This window comes from Miniopterus natalensis, chromosome 7 (genome assembly GCF_054644295.1).
Source record: "Miniopterus natalensis isolate mMinNat1 chromosome 7, mMinNat1.hap1, whole genome shotgun sequence".
NCBI lineage: Eukaryota > Metazoa > Chordata > Mammalia > Chiroptera > Miniopteridae > Miniopterus > Miniopterus natalensis.
The window spans coordinates 55,369,908-55,382,639 of NC_142087.1; the positions used below are offsets into that span (position 1 = coordinate 55,369,908).

Genomic DNA, 12,732 nt, shown 5'->3' on the forward strand with positions numbered 1-12,732 from the left:
GAATGAGTGTGCCCCCCACTGCTCCCTTTAACAGGGTGTGTTGTTTATCACTGAAGATTCCTGGAAGTTTCCATCGTACACACCAGCAATCACCTCATCAGCAAAGCACAGACACACTCTCACATAGGCACCTGTGAGTGTACACACAGAGATGCACAAAAGTCAAAAGACAGGTTTGGTGTGTTGGCTTGAATACAGGCCTGGAACTGCTTAAGAAGCCTAGCACAGGCAGTCTTTCATAAAATTGACCAAACCGCTGGAGCAAATGGAGTAACTAACTCAACAGGATTGTGACAAAGCACTATCGTTTTACATAGTATTCTTAAAATTAATTTTAAAGGTTAAGAATTTTTGAGAATTATCTAAACCTTGTTTGTTTGGAAATTGATGAAATCATTGTGCTCTGGAAACCAGAGGAACTGCAGAAGTGATTTCATTAGTTTTCTTGGCTTTTCTGGAGTCTCTGCATTAGGGGTCAATTGCCAAAGGTCCTATAGCCTGTGTGAGGCAAAGTCAGAACCAGCATTCACATCACTGTATCTTATTATGCAAACAAATACTATTTTGAAAAGTAAAATAGGTAGCATTTCATTAACATTTCTCCATGGGCGTGCATATTCTAGCTCAAAGCTGGAGAGCAGTGTTGCAAAGTAGCAGCAAGACAATAACTGGGTGTACTTGATGTTTCCTAGCTTGGAAAATCATGTTCAGAAATTGGCCAGATCCCAAAGAACCACGTGATTGTTCTTACTGTCCCAAATACTTATCATGGATGTAAAGAGATTGCTTTAAATACTAGTCTCCTGAAGGATACTATTCACCTCCAGTTGGTTTTATGCACCCCAGACTTGTAAGGGCCGTTGGTCCAGCCAACATGATTGCTTTTGTATAATGCATCACAATTCCTCTTCTGATGTGATGCTCCTTCTCTCAAACATGCTGTTAAACATACTGGCCATACTTCCAATTTGGGAAGGAAGTTTTTAATAGCTAAGCTAACTGGCAGAAGCCTGGTACTTTGGTGTGGAAATAAAATCTGGTTGTGAACAAATTGTGAATACTAATTCTTAGAACTATAGCAAAAATAAGTTTCAGAGGATAGAAAAATAGAGAAAAAGAGACAGAGAAAAGAAAAGTGAGGGAGCAAAGGCCATTTGGCCATTTGTAGCCAGATTTAAATTGTTTTCTATAATTCCTTTCTAAGGCCCCCAATGCCTAGAATCCTTTACTAGCCCTAAGAGTCTAACACTCCACTATATTATCCTAAAATTACCTACTTTCTTCTGTATGGACCCAATTTCAATTGTGAGTTAATCCATGTATACTGAAGGCCAATTCAGCCTTGAACCTTTGGGAATTCTCTGTGCCCCTAATTAGACCAAAACTGACTCACTTCTATCTCTCAGCCTCTCAACGACCCACTCTCTCATTATAACTTGATAGAGTATCTGCAATGAAGAGAAGTTATGTCATTTTGAGTGTTTGCTAAACACCCTTCAGAAGGACCTCTTAATTATAGCAGGAATGGTTGTGACCCATGACCTTGCCACTCTCTACGCTGTTGTTGGATATGTAGGTGAAGGATCACTGACCCACAGGAAACTCCCATGGCTGATCCAACAGCCCATGAGGTACTGCACATGGGAGCACTGCCCTCAGGACACCTTACGGTGGCTGGTTATGCATTCAGCTCTTTGAATGTGTGAGTGTGAGACAGAGAGAAGGGCAACACAGCAGCAAAGCACAAGACAGTGAGTCCTGGAGGGAAAAGGTAATGTGCAGAAACCATGAATAAGAAATTATGAGGAGAAAAAAGTGAATTAAGCGCTAATGGCTAGACAAGTGGTCTAAGGAGGAAGAGAAAGAGGGAGAATTCAGTGACCATAGTGGAGAACATCAGAGTTGGGGCAGCTGACAGCCTTCACTAGGTGGCTACACCAAGACTTGTGGTTGAGTCACAAGACATTCTATCTGATCTCCAGAGATAACAAAAAAGGGAATGCTAACAACTCCTTCCACCTGAAAGGGTGGTAAATGAGGTTCTAAGGCCCACACAGCCTTGTAGAGCACCTGCTGGGAGGCCTTACTCTTCCTCAAGTTTCCCTGTGGTCAATCTTTAGTACCTGAGCTAAATTTACACACTAGTGAAGGTCAATGTATTCTGCTCTACACTTGCCATAGATATTTGTAATTTAACTTAACTGTTATTCTGGAAAAAGCTCTGCATCAAATGACCTGTAGATTTTTTCCTGATTGTTTTTAATATTTTGGTGATGGGTAAAGAGTCAGGAACAATAAAAGGGCTGAAATACTGGTCAAGGGAAGTCGTATATGTTTAGAATTATATTTAATGAATACTGATGTAGTGCTTGTCACTTGTTAATCAGCATTCTAAACATAAATAATCTATATTATACATATTAACGCTATAAATTTTCACTCACATAATTTTCATAACAACCCTTTGAGATAAGTGTTATTGTCCCTACTTACAGGTGAGGAAAACTGAGGTGCAGAGAGTGTAAATAACTTTGCTGAAGGCCTCACAGTAAGTGAGGGAAAAAGCAGGGATTTGAACTCAGGAATCTTGCTCTGGATTAGAGCTTTACATTCACTATATTATGTTGCTACTCAAATTTGAATTTGAAATCTTGAATTTTAACTGGTTGTCAAATACTTATCAAGTATCTCTGCTAGGCAACATGAAGCCCAAAAATATGTATTTCCTAAATCTAAGAAATGTATAATCTTGCTCACATGTCAAAAAATATAAACACAGTAAATTAAGTCAGTTTTGACATTACTATAGTTCTACATTTTAATTTTTGTAGTTATTTAAAGATATTTATTTAATGCTAACTCTCTGAGCCCAATTATCAGTTCTTTAAACATATTATCTTTATCAATCACTGTAATTTTTCAAAGTACCCCAGTTTTATAGTGCAGACATCCAGGCTTAGGGAGGTTAGAGATTATAGTTCACAGTCACTCTTGTAATAAGTGAAAAGTGCAGGATCCAAAAATACATAATTAAAAACTGTGGACACCATATTGATATTCAAATAAATGAAAGATCAGTATGGTCTGCTCCTTCAAAAACAAATTTCAAAGAAGAAGTTTGATTCAATCTTTCAATCTTTTGTTGTTCTAATTTTATTTATGCATTGAATTAGGGGGTGATATTTTAATATTTCAAGGAGTTAAGGGTGAGGTGGGGTTGGAGCCAGACTTTCTACCATCAGCTAGGGAAGATATCACTACCAAAAGTTTGGAGAAATTCTGGCCTGGTGGGGAAAGACTAAGACATAAATTTGGATAAAGCAGGTGAAGTCAGATTAAGGAGGTCCTGAAAAACAGCAGAGGAGTTTGGACTTAATGTGATAAGAAATAAGGCTGTGAAGGCTGTTGAGAGGCAGAGGACATGATAAAAGCAGTGCTTGGGGAAGATTAATCTGTCAACAGTTTGCAGGACGGATGCTATTTTAAAGATTGTATATTGTTATAGTACTTTATGTTTCCTTGGGGGTGTTTTGTATGTATTTTTCTCTCCTCCACAAGATTATAAACTCTGGTAAGGCAGAGACCATGCTCTCAGCTCTTTCAGTTTCCCACAGCAACTCGCCCAGTGCCGGTCTGTTACTTTGATGGTTAAAAATGTACAAAAGCCACCTAATGATCAGGGATATTCAAATATTTCAGGCTATTTAGAAGAGAACAACAATGTCTTCCCCAGGCTAAATTAAAAGGATGCTATTTATGTTTCCTTCTGAGTCAGAAGTTTCAGAAACCTATGTCCAGTGACAGAAGTAATTGAAAAAGAGAAGATTCAAAGGGAAAAGAAGAGGAGAGGGAGGCAGCGATGATAGGAAATAGGCCAATACAAATGCTGGCTTCTCAGGGCACAGAGGATCGAGTGATGCTGGAAAGTGCCCTTGATGTCCATGTGGGTAGTAGATTGAGTAGTTTTGCTAACCACAAAGACTGACAACTGAAAATATCGTACAGTCCTGTGATTATGTTACAGCCCAAGGGTTTTCTTCCATATCCCAATTCCACTCACAGGGCAGGCAGCTGCCCCATGCAGCACTGTGTAGAGGACTGTGATGCCATGTCTGGGTTTAAAATTTTTAAAAAATAAATATATCAACAATATTTGCCCTAGTACAAGATAGGGCAATGACCGCACACAAACCCTGTCTGTATAAATCCAACTTCCCTCAACTAAGAAGAAACTGAGACCCAAAGTGGAATGTTAAGTCTAACAGCTGATTAGTCTACAGGCAGAGCTAAAACTAGAATCCATACTTCTCAGGTCACAGTCTAGCCCTTGTTCACTGTTCCCATATTCCAAGTGACATTTTGTTTAGGACATTGGGTTTGTTTATTTTTCTCCACCCCCCCCCCCCCCAAGCATAAAACCAAGTGACAGCTTTTGACCAAACATTTTATAATGTCAGAAGCTTTTCTGGATATATTTGTAAGTAGAAGCACAAGCACCCTTTGTTTCCTGATTTTCATTCAGTCCTCTGTGATGTTAGATTTGCCAGAGGGAACATAATTGAATACCCTCTGGGAACAAATCCTCGTCACCAGAAGCTGCTGCATCCCACACTAGCTCAGTGTCTGCAGTGTGAAAGTGACTTATCCTTCTAATTTTCTAATTCAACACATCAGATTTTCCCCTCATACCCACCTTTCAGGCCTGATGCCTTATGCATCATGTTTTTCTCTGAGTAAAGGGAATATCTTTGTTTCCATGGTTTCTTTATGATCATGGCTAGTCCCTACTTAGATAATCTCCTCTACCTCCACAGTGGCACTCTTGATAATGGGAGGTTCAGCTAGCGGTATAGTTTACATCACCATCTACGGTCGGTTAATGGCTGCTTTATTAGGTATCTCCAGTGAGATGATGGGCCATCCGAGAGTATTAACACCTGGATTTACAGTCATCATGATGGAACACATCAAAGTTCTTTACTAAGCTGAATTACTCAATAACATCTTAGAAACATAAATAATCAAGAAGCCTCATTTTCAAACCTAAAAGCCAGGAGTCTGTCTTGCTAATTGACCATGATGGAGTTATAATAGTGAAATACAACACAGAAAAATCTCTCTAGAAGGCTGCCTTGGGCCTATAACATCAATAAAGCACTGGTGATCCCATTTCCAGACCCAGGCTCTTATGAAAGGCTCCTTCAAGGCAGGCTCATGTTTTGAGATGCAGATCTTTGGGGAGGTGTTTTAAATGTCTAGTTATTTCACAGAATAGATAGAGAAGAACTATTTCTATGTAATTAAATGTGAGCTCTAAGATATTCCCAAGGGGCTTCTAGGTTTCTCAGGATTGATTCACAGTCTTCAGGTACCCAATGAGATTAGTTAATTCATCCAGAAAATATAAAACTGTAGATAGAATAGAGTAAAATAGAAAAGAATAGAATATAACAGAATAAGCTATACAATACATTAGGATTGAAACAACAGATGCCTGGAATTTAATGACTTGCACCTATACTTCCAAAATAAAGGGGAAGAAAAGACATTAATATAGGATTAATCTTCAAGTAGACAGTGGCCAATTTAACCAATACAGATGATAATAACTATGAATTTTCCTAGTCTTAAAGCATTATGATCAAACTATTTATCCTTAAAATATTGGTAAAGTGGGCACTATTTTTATCTTACAAGTTTAAAATTGAAGCTTGGAGGGATGAAGTTAAATCAGAGCTAGAACCTTTGTGTTCAGATTCCTATGTAGTGCCTTTACACATCCTTAGTTCTTAAGTATCGTATTTTCCTTATAGTTTAAATTTATCTGGTATCTCAGTCATGTACAGTGATGGGCTATGATAATTTTATATGGTGCTTATGCCAATGGAAATGGTAAATATGGCTCCTCTCCATGCTAATATGACTAGATTACTCTCTGGACTATTGGCCACACATTGACCAACCAGTATCAGTTGCTCCAAGAAATAACATTTATAGTTCAACCTGTGTTGCCAGGAAATAAAATGGCAATCAAGTCTTCAGAATAGTGGTCTTCTAAATATTGTATAGTTTCCATATATCAAAAACGATGTCACATTTACAAACCACATGGATAATTGAGAGAGTGCAGACTTGCCTCTCAATCCTTCAAAATTATTTATATACAAGGAAAGTAAATATCCAGTTAGGTCATTAGGAAGTCTATATATTTTGACCTGAATCAAATATGTGTTTTTTCTGAAACACAAAGGAAATGAATAATTGCAAGAAGCTGATTGTTTGATGCTCTTTTGTTAGAAGTGAACATTTTCTAATTCTGTCTATGGTGACAACCATTATCACCATGGGCAGAGAATATGTGGTGTGCTGTGACCCCCTTTCCCCTTCAAAGATTTTTCGATAGCTGTTTCTTGCCTTCTTAAGAGTAAAACATACATGATCCCACTTCTGGAAAAATATCCTAAGAACCCTGAAACACCAGTTAGAAAGGATATATGCACCCCTATGTTCATAGCAGTGTTATTTACAATAGCCAAGATCTGGGCACAGCCCAAGTGCCCATCAGCAGATGAGCCGATAAAAAGGCTATGGTACATTTACACAGTGGAATACTACTCGGCTGTAAAAAAGAAGGAAATCTTAGCTTTTGCGATAGCATTGAGGGACTTGGAGATTATTATGCCAAATAAAATTAAGTCAGTCAGAGAAAAACAAATACCATATGATCTCACTTATATGTGGAATCTAATGAACAAAATAAACTGATGAACAAAATAGAAACAAAGGCATGGATACATGGAACATACTGACAGTTGTCAGAGGGATGGGGCGTGGGGGGACTGGATGAAAGAAGATGAAGGGATTAGCCAAAGAACATATATGCATAACCCATAGACACAGACAACAGTGTGGTGATGGTGAGAAAGGGGTAGGGGTGGGGTGGGGGGGGGAAGGGGGAGAAAATGGGGGCATCTGTAATAGTGTCAATAATAAAAATAAAGTTAAAAAAAGAGTAAAACATATGGGACATTAATTGGCAGGAAGAGTTTTCCTTTTCTCATCAGTCTTCCTCTTGTCCTCATGCTCCTTTCCTCTTTTATTGCCACAGCCATTCACTCTTTCATTAATACTGGAAGACAACTGTGTTAAGTTAAGCTGACCCAAAAAGCTAGTCTCAGTCATTCATGTCCAGAAGCCTTCAAAGGCCTAGAAAAGAAGTAGTAGTCTATTAAAAAATGTCCAGCAGGCCTTATTGCTTGCTGAAATAGAGGACTATGTGCAAAGACATGGACTCACTTTCAGCAATACTTTGTGGAAATCTCTCTTACCAACATGATTGCTGTGTCAAGGTGAAGGCAGAGCAAGAGAGAAAGCAACTAGAATAAGTTATCATCAAGTAAAAGAATGAGGGGACATGATTTTAAGAAGCAATAAGGGACATACACAAGAGGAATTTATGTTAGAGTCTTTTTAGAGAGAGTAATTAATACATTGCATATGGAATCAACTCATCAAGGGATGCAATGGAAGTAATTAGTATGAAGTTTTAATAAAGGAGTTAGACATGTATTTAAAGAAAAGTGAATGCTGTGATGTACAATTAATAACTCCGAGGCTGGGATGAAGCATATAGGACATGGGCTTTCTGGCTGTGATTCCCTATTCCCCCATCAGCCACTCAGCTAAGAATGTGCCTTAGCAAACACTTTCTACAGTGGGCTCCCAGGAGTGTCTTGTCTGTGGAAATCAGGGAAATCTAAAAACAGCTCTGTTCTGTTTCAGAAAGGTAAATGAGCCTTCTATGGAAAGCAGAGGTGTGAAAGGCTTTAGACAAACTTATTACAAGCTCCAGAACACACTTAGTGAATGGAATTGTGACTTAAAACCTCATACTGCCCAGTGTCCCTAGAGGCCAAGAATCACAAAGTACAAGGATAGGGCACTTAATTAAGTACTATAAATGAATGGCAGCATGGATCATTCTGCGCTGACATTCTTATTCTATCCCCTCTCAAAAAAGTATAGGAAAGCAAGAGCAAGAATTGGGGTCATCAGCCATAAACATTTGTATGCATGGTCTCCTGCTTTGGGGCAAAACTTCTCTACCATCCCAGTAAGAATTTCCAAGTGCATGAATGAGACATACAGTCTGTGATTGGCAGTCAACTCTGATCACCCATGTAGTCAAACAGGTGACCTCTTAAGTAAGAGTTCAGCCAATTAACTACATTTTATCTATGCCCTGCTAAGTAAAACAAACTCTGCTTTGGGCTTAATTGCTTTCATGAAGTTAGACTGAAGTCATGTAGAGAGAGGGGCATTGAGAAATAACTAAGTCTTGAAAGGGCTAGAGAAGAAAGGAATCACCTAAAGATCCTCACCCCTCACCCCAGGAAGATTCCACCAGGGAGCCTGGTATCCCAAGATTTGTTATCAGTTATTTTGGTAATTAAAGTCTCTTCTGGTGGTTGGATCCCTCACTGAAATGTGTTTATCAATAAAAACAGATAAATATCGATTAAGGTTTACCACGTTTATGTCTTTATGCTATTACTGCTCATTCAATATCTCATTTAATTGCCACAATAATCCAAGAAGATAGATATTAGTAATAGCATTTTATAGATGATGAAACTCTCTAAAACCACTCAGCTGGTTTTAATGGCACAGCTGATGCTCTAACTCAGCTCCTCCTGGTGCCAAGGCATAGAAATTTAACTCAGTGATCTCTGAGAGCAAAATCCCATGGAGTCAAATTAAAAACTGAGGACCCAGGGGAAGCAAAGTTGCAAGAAGGGGATATAGTGGTTGCCTGGCAGCAGAATAGCCTTTCTTCTCCCTTCCCTTTCTTCCTTCCTCCCTTCCTTCCTCCTTCCTTCCTTTCTTCTTTCCTTCGTTCTTCACAGAGTGAGTGGCCCTATCTGTCTGCTTTGTTAATGACAATGAAAAGCAACACAAGTTGTGACTTGGCTGAACACTTCTTTTCCTTTGGGGCAAAATGTTACAATACTGGTTGCACCTTCTGTGAAATAAACAGAGTCCAGTGTTCTCAAATGACACAAAAAGCATATTGGAAAGGCAATTAGTTGCCTTTGTGTTGTATTCTTTCTCTACAAGTGTAATTTTAAACAATGTGTCACCTGAGAGAAACAGGGAACCCTAATGTCCCTTAAATAATATAATTATATATAATTAAATACATATGATTAAATATACATATATAATTAAAGATAAATGTATGTATATATGCTTTACCTGCTTGTCAAGCCAAATATACAGGTATTCAGAACTGAAAGAAAAAATAAAAATAGTTGAAAATCATTACATTTTATAAACGAGATGTTTCAGTTGGATTAAAAGATGAGTGTGTGGGTTCTTCCAGAACCAAGTTATAAAATAAGATACCTAGGTTTAGGAGACTAAAGATTGATTGGCGCAGATGAGGGGAACCTGCATGAATACCCACAAAAGAAAGCCAGATTTTAAGATTATTTATCCACTTCTTTGTTTGACAAATACCTATCGAACATCGACCTGTGATGGTCACAATGTTATGTGTTGGTGGTATCAATGCTGAACAGTCAGACATCGTTTATTGAGCTTTCATTCCAGTGAGGAAGCCATATAATAGGTAAGTAAAATAAGTATGATTTGTGAGAAATTCTGTGATGAAAGCCAGAGCAATAACAGAAAATAAATAAAGGAGGTTTAGGAGAAGTGGATACAGGAAAAGTTTGTCTGGAAATGCAAAACAGTAGCTTGAGATCTAAGAGGAGAAAGAAAGGTGTCGGGTAAAGAAACAGAACACTAGTGCCCCCATTTTATTCATGAACATGTGCAAAGGCCTCGAACTGGGAAAGAACTTATTTCTGCTGTAAGAAATGGTGGAAGCCACAGTGCTGGGGCATGGCGAATAATGGAAAACTGCGAGGATATGATGTTGGAGAGAAAGACTGAACCAGCACAGCTCTGCAGGAGATGAGTGACATGAGAGCTTCATGTTTTGTAGATCTCTTGGTTGGAGACTGAGAATGGACTGAGGGTCAGAGAAAATGCTCAGAAAGCTGTGAAGAGCTTACTGTAAAATTCATCCAAGATATGTTGGTGGCTTGACCTAGAGGAATAATTAAGAGATAAGAGAAACAGAGATTCAAAATAGATTTTGGTTTTGGACTTGCAATATTACTCTGATGAACTGGGTAGTATTTGGGGAAGTGGTAGGTGGCAGTGTTTGGAGAATTTTTTATTTTTATTTTTGGTGGTGTTTTGTTTTTGTTTTTGCTTTTGTTTTTGTGCAGGAACACCATCCTCGGGACTAGAAACTTAAGAGGCAAGGAAGGGGTGGCTTGGTCAGGAAATAGAGGTGTGTGTAAAAGATCAGTGAGACATCTGGATCTTCTTTTTCACAAGTCAAAGAGGAATTTCAGCACAAAGTCATCTTCTCAAGTTTTACTGATTTTAATATATTACCTGACTCTGATAGGATTGCTTCAAGACCTGTCAAAGGATAGAGGTTGCAGGCCAGCAATACTGGAGACCACAGTGTAGGGACATGGGAAGACGCATAGGGGAACCCTAGGATAAAATGTAGAAATAACCATGTGAGAAGAAATGAAGCGGCTTCCATTCCCAGTAGGTGTCTGAGACTAATTTCAGAGCTTTTTAAGAGGACAGACTTTGATAATAGATGAGAAGAAACAGGTAAAGCGATTAAGTCCCTGAAAGATGACTGACAACAATTAGGGAAGCTGAACACTCAGAAAGGAATCTGGGGGCAACAGGTTCCAGGTGGGAGAAGGCGGTTTGAGGTGCGGCAGGAGCCTGGGCCCTGCAGCCGCTGCCAGAGGGCAGCCAGGAACGCACCAGACAGCTGGGCCCAACCCGCAGATGTGACTCCCCACACTGGCCCCCGGTGCTCCAAGTATGGCCAACACCATCTTCGGCAACCAGAGCCATCAGTGGGTTTGTCCCAATGACTGGCAGCTTGCGCTGCGAGCCAAGCTGCAGACAGGCTGGTCTGTGCACACCTACCAGACAGAGAAGCAGAGGAAGAGCAGTGCCTCAGCCTGGCTGAGGTGGAGGCCATCCTGCAGGTCGTCCAGAGGGACAAGTGGCTGGGTGACCTGGAGCAGCAGAGGTTCGGGTAGCTGGTGGAGTGGCTGGACATCATGAGGCACACGTGATGGGGAACGGCCTTTCCCGGTGTCTGCTCTGTGGAGAGGTGCTGGGCTACCTGGGCTGCTCGTGGGTGTTATACAAAGACTACAGGAAGAAAGTCTGCACCAAGTGTGGGACCGAGGCCTGCCCTGGCCAGAAGCAGCCCCTGGCTGTGTAAGACCTGCAGAGAGCAGAGAGAGGTCTGGAAGAGGTCCAGGGCCTGGTTCTACAAAGGGTTCCCCAAATACACCCTGCCCTTGAAGATCCCCCATGGCCCTGCTGATAACCCCTACTTGTGACCTTTGCCTGTAGGCCAACTGAGCAAGAGCCCAGAAACAGTGAGACCAGTCGAGTCTACATATGGGCCCGTGGGAGAGTGGTTTCCAGTGATAGTGACAGCAACTCGGATCTCAGCTCCTCCAGCCTGGAGGACAGATTCCCGCCCACTGGGGTCAGAGACCTGAAAGGTGACAAAGCCTGGAGAGAATCAGGTGGCATCATGGAGTCCCCCAAGATGGACCTCACCCACCTACCCAGCCACCTGTCAGGGAGCCAGAGCAGCCTGGCCAGGGAGGCCTGGACAGATTTCGCAGACCCACAGAGGGGCACCCCACCCTGGCCAGACCCAAAGGGCCCCAGCAAAAGGCACACCTAGGCGAGTCCCTGATGTTGACGTGGCCCCGATGAGCCCCTCTGCCTGCCTTGGGCAAGGGCCTGTCTGATGCATGGAGCAGGCTTTCCAGTCGGAAGAGATTGAAAGAGAGAGAGCAGCCAGACCTTTCCTGGCTCCTTTCTGACCAGTCCTGGTGGCCTCACATCCCACCCAGTTGGATGTGACTGCCGACTCAACAAACCAGTGTTTGGGGGCCTGAGCCTGCTACCCCCCACTCAGTGCCTTTCTGCACCCCTTCTCACCTGGGAGCCCTCCTCACACACCCTCCCCCAGCCATTCCACTCAGCCATGACTTTTATTTATTATCCTCTCCTGACCCCTCTCAGTCTACCCTCACGTTTATTTCAAGTTGGCTCTCCTCTTGGGTTGGGCTGGGAGGGCCTTCAGACCCACCTTGTGGGGCCCCCCACATGCACTGCAGTTTCCGAGAGCACCTTCAAAGCTGGCCCAGAGCAGGTGGGATGAAAGGCTCTCCCACCCTTCCCCTCTGCTGTAGCTGTGGGAGGTGGGAGCAGCACCCTCCAGTCGCTCCCTGGGCCCCAAGAGCTGCTACTGGCACCTGGCTCTCTGTGGTTTCCTGGAACCCCCGTTGGCCTCGCTGGGTTCTCTTGGCCTCTCCGCAGCTGTGGAGCTGAGAAGGGTTCTGGTGAAGACTGAGAATTCACTCACTAAAGAGCAGCCTTCAGCCGCATCCCCAGCTGGGGCCTAAGGCTCCCCTAAGCCATTAATTCACTTCTCTTCAGTAGGTTCCGTTTGGCATGAAAAATACTTAGTTCAGAGCACGGGCAGATGCTTCTGGAAAATCCTCTGACGAGAGAGACAATGCACCTTTGTGTGTGTGTTGTCTGCACCATCCCATCTTCCTCCCCACCCCCAGTGCCTCCCTCCCCCACACCCCATCC

The 12,732-nt window shown here is 41.8% G+C and overlaps 1 pseudogene; it reads left to right on the top strand.

Annotated features, from left to right (window-relative positions):
- The first annotated feature begins 10,923 nt into the window (after window positions 1-10,923).
- On the top strand, window positions 10,924-11,879 carry LOC107524209 (rab effector Noc2 pseudogene; annotated as a pseudogene).
- Window positions 11,880-12,732: the final 853 nt, after the last annotated feature.